The sequence below is a fragment of the Coffea arabica genome, chromosome 8e (genome assembly GCF_036785885.1).
Source record: "Coffea arabica cultivar ET-39 chromosome 8e, Coffea Arabica ET-39 HiFi, whole genome shotgun sequence".
NCBI classification, from domain to species: Eukaryota; Viridiplantae; Streptophyta; class Magnoliopsida; order Gentianales; family Rubiaceae; genus Coffea; species Coffea arabica.
In genome coordinates, this window is record NC_092324.1 from 44,379,458 (window position 1) to 44,385,469 (window position 6,012).

Here is a 6,012-nt window from a genome sequence, read left to right on the forward strand (position 1 = left end):
TTCTATCCATTAAAACAATAAAATCAATATCAAATGCACAAAACACAAGAAATCTAAAATAAAAGTAATAAAAATGAACTAAAAATGAATTGGGTTGCCTCCCAACAAGTGTCTTTCTTTAATGGTTTTGGCTAGACATTATCATATTTGCTCAAAGAGGATAAAATCATATAACTCATTTCAGTGTTTCATCTTCTATATAATCTTGATAACTTTCGTAAGTAGAGTGATCCTTAAGCACACGCGTTACTTTCTTTCATTGATTAGTAAATGGCGCCAAACAAGTAAGAATGACCTTAATTCTTCACTTATTCCTCCATCACGAGCACTTATCAATTCAAGATATTTTGGCTATCACAACTCTTAATTTATTCCTATCATGAAACTCAAAATTTTCTGGTATCACAAAGTCAATTTTATTAACAGAAATTACAGAATAAGAGTTAAGAAAATATCGGTTAGGGAATGGAGGAGGTGTCATTACATTTGGGAATTGTTTATTGGATTCGTTCACAAGAGCAATTTGAGGTTGGGGTCTCATTTTTTTTTTCTTTTCAATTGTATCTTTAGATCCTTCTTCTTAAAACTCTTGTAGTTCCTTGACACTTATCGAGGTAATTGCACTCTCATATTTCTTAAGATTGATAATGATCTATGAGGACAATTCTTCACAAATCAGAGAAGCCAATTGCGTCACTTTAGATGCCAATAGACATATTTGATCCTCTAGATTTCTAATTCTCATTTCTGTCTCCTGTTAAAATCGATATGTATTAGTAGCTTGTAATTCAATAATTTCTTTAAAAGACATATCTGGTGTGGATGATGGTTGTTACTATTGATATTGATATCGAAAAACTCTTGGTCTTACTGCATAATTAAAATTGGAGTTGTTCCACCATCCTTGATTATGCACATTTGAATTAGGATCATACCACGTTTGAGACATGATTGGAAAACCTCTAAAGTGTTGATTGGGGGCATTCAGGTCATCTTGAAATGTGGAGCACATATCAGTTGAATGACTCGATGCATAATAAATTTCACAGGTTGTAACGACCAATTTTTTAACAAGAGGGGTTAATGTATCTAAATATTGGTCATTAGAAGAGACACAAGCCTCATTAACCCTCTTAGAAATAAAATCCAGCATATTACCAAAATATTGAATATTAGCAGTCATAAACTAGTAAAAAAATAAAAAAAGAAATAAATTAATCAGGCACCAATTGACAGGCGTCAAACCTGTGCAATAATAAATACCTGCTTAAATAAAATACAAATTCTGTATATAGCGGTAAGCAGGGTCGAATCCACAGGGATTGGGGATAATTTAATTTCTTCTCAAGTTCCAGATATGGGGGGTTTTGAAAATGATAGTAACTAAATTACTTGGAATAAATAAATTAAAATAAAATAACTACAACTCAAATAACTAATTATCACAATAAAAATAATAATGGACGAACTCTAGCCAAGAGACAACTTCGGAGATGGTTCACTTAATTCGATCACAGATGCAAGGATTATTCCAGTTACTATCTGATAAATTAGTTATAGTTGTCATACACGCGATAAACAACCAACTCTTCCTCAATTCGTCGATAGCCAAGGTACGACCGTTGACTATTTCTCTAATCAGGAAATAACCCTAGGTACGACCATAGAAGTTCAATTCCCTAATTGCATGAATAATTAGAAGAGTCTAATTCTAACCAATCAACACGCTACGAGGGTCTCTTTAAGTTAGCCTGTCTATCTCCCTGACACAAACCCAATCATGCCAGTTGCCACCAGTTTAGAATAATTAAACAATTACGGATTTAACTATCTTAATTGGCGTCAGGTTATTGAATTAATCTAGAATCCGGGCCCTGGATAATCGAATAATAAAACAACCATATGAACATAAAGCAGAAGATAGACAAATACCAGTGAATAATGGAAATAAATAAAAACTAATTCGATCTCACAAATTTAGTAGAACCAAGTCCTCCGTTGTTCTTGACTAGACAAACTTAGCCACGTCTCATGAGAAAATCTTCAAGTAATTTCATTGAGGTCCAGGCCATCAAAAGAGCCAAGAAAGAAACAAAACTAAAACTATGCTAAAAACTGTCTAAACTAAAACTATTGATTGATAAAAATTCTCTATACGTTTCCCCCTTTTTAAAGCCAAAAGGAAGTCTAATGCTATCTCTAGTGGTCCCCACACCAAATTCAAAGTCTTGTACGTTTCTTTTCCTAGAGTCCAAATGACTCATGCTTCTTATCCGTGGTCCCCGCACATGTGGACAAAGCCTCCAAAGTACTTGTTGTTCCAAATCTCTCTACGTTGCTTTCTTTGAAAAGCCCAAATGACTAAGTGCCTTGCACTAGCTTGTGGTCCCCACCAATTCAAGGACCCAAAGGTTGAAACCCTTAGAAGTTTGCATTTTTCCATACAAGTCCCTCCTTTTTGGTAATTTTCTGCTTCACTCCTGAAATTGATTCCAAATACCAAATATGAGTAAATATCAGCAATTAACACAATATTTGTCAGGGATAGAAGGGGAAATCAATAATAAATTTACTAACAAATTATACCCTATCACCAATCCCCAACAATAGCACCAAAAATTAACAGGTGTTGAGTTTGTGCAATAATAATAACCTACTCAAGAAAAATATAAATTTTTGAGTAGGGTCGAATCCATGGGGATTTAAAAAAATTTGTTTCTTCTAAAGTCCAAAAATACGGGATATTTTTATAAAATCGAGAATAATTAAATAACTCAGATAAAATAAATAAATAAATAATGACAATTTATTAAAAGTAAAGTAATAATAAATAAACTGTAGCCAAGAAATAATTTCAAAAATGGTTTGCTCAATTGATCATTGATGCAATAATAATTCCGTTTATTAACTGATAAATAAGTTATAACTGCCAAACAAGTGATAGCAGTCAACTTTTCTTTACTATATTGGTGATTAAGGTATGACCCTTAACCACTACTCTAATCAAGAAATAACTCTAGGTATGACCTTAGAGTTCAATTTTTCAATTACTTTAAGAATTAGAAAAGTTCTGTTCTAACAAAATAATATATTATGGGGGTTACTTTAAATTAGCTCATATGTCCACTTGACACAAATCCAATCATGTCAGTTACCATTATTTTAAAGCAATTAAACAATAATGGATTTAACTGTTCTAATTGGTTCTATGTTATTAGATTAATTAAACACTAGGTCTTAAATATTCAAATAAAATAATGACCATAAAAAATTAAATCACGGAACATATGAATATTAGTAAATAAAAAAATAAATATAATCAATTCGATGTCATAATTTTAGTTGAATTAAATCCTTTGTTGTTCCTTAACTAGAATGAAAAGTTTAGCTCATCTCCTTGTGAGAAAGAAAAAGTCGATAATGATGTTCCTCTTCCTTTCCCCAAGCAATTGTTTCTTGCTTGGTGATAGGTCATAATTTATTGCTAAATTTATAATTATTCTTCCCTTGATTTTAGCTAAATATTGCGTTATTTGATAGATTCTACTTAAATTTGGTTAATGGTGCTAAATTGTAGGAAAAAGAGCAAAACGTGACAAAAATGGGCAATCTTCCAACTAATTTGATGGTGGCACATTCGAGGCCGATTTCTAAGTTCGATTCAAACTTTGGGCAGCTTTAGAAGAAGATTTGGAAGACTTGAATTCTTATTATTAGTCTTATGGTTGAATTAGGAAACTTGAAATACTTTCTTTTGTGGTTTATTTTTCCATTTTTAGGAGACTAGTTTTACTTGGTAGTAGACTTGCATTAGGAAACAAAAAGAATAAGGAAAAGCCGGATTCCCGAGTAATCAAGAGTTTGGCCAGCAACAATCTCGCGAGGAGATTTGATTAGTTTCGGCCGCAAGGGATTCTTTGGGGAGCATAAGACAGTCGTCATTGGTTCATCATTGGTTAGTTTTTTGGCTGGGAGCTTGCTTTCATTAGTTTTAGAGGAAAATCAATGGCAACCAGATTCCATGGAGTTTGGTGGAATTTCTTCTAGGATGCGTAGATAAATCTCCATTTTCTAGTCAAGGGGACAACTGAAGATTTGGTTCAACAATAACTGTGAGATCTAAATTATTTTAACTGTTTCTTTCATTTATTGGTATTCGTATGTTTTCTATTTTTAATTGTTGTTATAACTATCGTGTATAAATGAATAGATGCGCAATATTTAATTATTCACATAGGCTAATTGTTAATTAGAGGTAGTTGAATCCGTAATTGTTCGATTACTTTCATCCCGGTAGCAACCAGCATAATTAGATTTATGTCAGGAAAACATACGATCTCACTTAAACAAACCCTCGTAGTGTGTTTGTTAGTTAGGATTGGGCTTTTCTAATTCTTAATGCAATCTAGAAATTAAATCCTATGGTCGTACTTAGGGTTATTTCTTGGTTAGAGAAATAGTTAACGGTCGTACCTTGACTATCGAAAAGGTAAGGAAAAGTTGGTTGTTTATCGCGTGTATGACAGCTATAACCAATCTATTAGGGAATGCTGAAATTATACTTGAATCGATAATCAGTTGTATGAACCATTTCTGAAGTGTATTCTTGGCTAGAGTTTCTCCATTTGTTTCTCTCAATTAATTATTTTTTGCATTGAATTTATTTAGTTAGTAATTCATTAGCATTTAATCCTAAAACCCCCCGTTTGTCTTGACTTGAAAGGAAACGAATTTTTCTCCAGTCCCTAAGGAGACCACCCTGTTTGCCACTGTCTACTAATTAGTAAATTCTGTCAGCTAATTAATTCTGGTATATCGGATTAAGCAAATTTTTCAGGGACAAGGTAAATCAAATAACCCATTGCACACCTAGAACCCCTGTTCCGGTACCTAGAATTGATTATTGACTGCTTTTGGTGGTAGTTAAATTTTAGTATTATTATTGCACAGGTTCGGCACCTGTCAATTTTTGGCGCCGTTGTCGAGGACTGGTGCCTGATTAATTTGTTTCTTTTTTAGTTCATCTTGTTTTTATTTTTTTTATTTTTCTCTTATTTTTTATATATAGTTTGTGGCTGCTAACATTCCGTATTTTGGTGATAGACTGAATTTTATTTCTAGAAGGGGTTATGAGACTCGTGTTTTTTCTAATGATCAATGGACTGTTGCAAATTATGGAACTTATTTTGTCTCGAATCATTCAACCCACATATGCCTTGCATTTCAAGATAATCTAAGTGCTCCAATCGATACTTTTGAAAATTTTTCACCTCAATATCAAACGTGGTATGATTCTTATTCAAACGGGTATGATTAAGAATGGTGGAATGATTCCAATTTTAATTATACGGCCAGGCCAATGGGTTTTCAACAACAAGAGTCTCAAGAAACGTCATCTACATTAGGTATGTCTCTTGAAGAATGATTGAATCACTAGCTACTAATACATATCTATTTCATCAGAAGACACAAGTGAGCATGCGTAACCTGGTGGATCAAGTGAATCAATTGACATCTAGGATAACATAATTGACTTCTCGAATGTCTGAAGAATTGCCCTTACACACTATTATTGACCATGAGAAAGATGATAGTGCAATTATCCTGACAAATGACATGGTCCTGCGAGAATCTCAAGAAGAATGATCTAAAGATGCTGTTGAAAAAAAAGTTGAAGTGCAAGAAATGAGACCCCAACATCAAATGGTTCAAGTGAATGAATCTAGAGAACAATCTCCAAATGCGATGACATCTCCTCCATTCCTTAATCAATATTTTCTTAACTCTTATTCTTTAATTTTTGTTAGTGAGATTGACTTTATTATGCCAGAAGATTTTGACTTTCATGATAGGAATAAGTTAAGAGTCACGATGGCAAAATATCTCGAACCAATAAGTGCTCGTGATGGAGAAGTGAGGGAAGAATTAAGGCCGTTACTTGTTTGTTTGGGGCCATCTATTAGTCCATGGAAGACCGTAGCTCATATGCTCAAGGATTACTCTATTTATGAG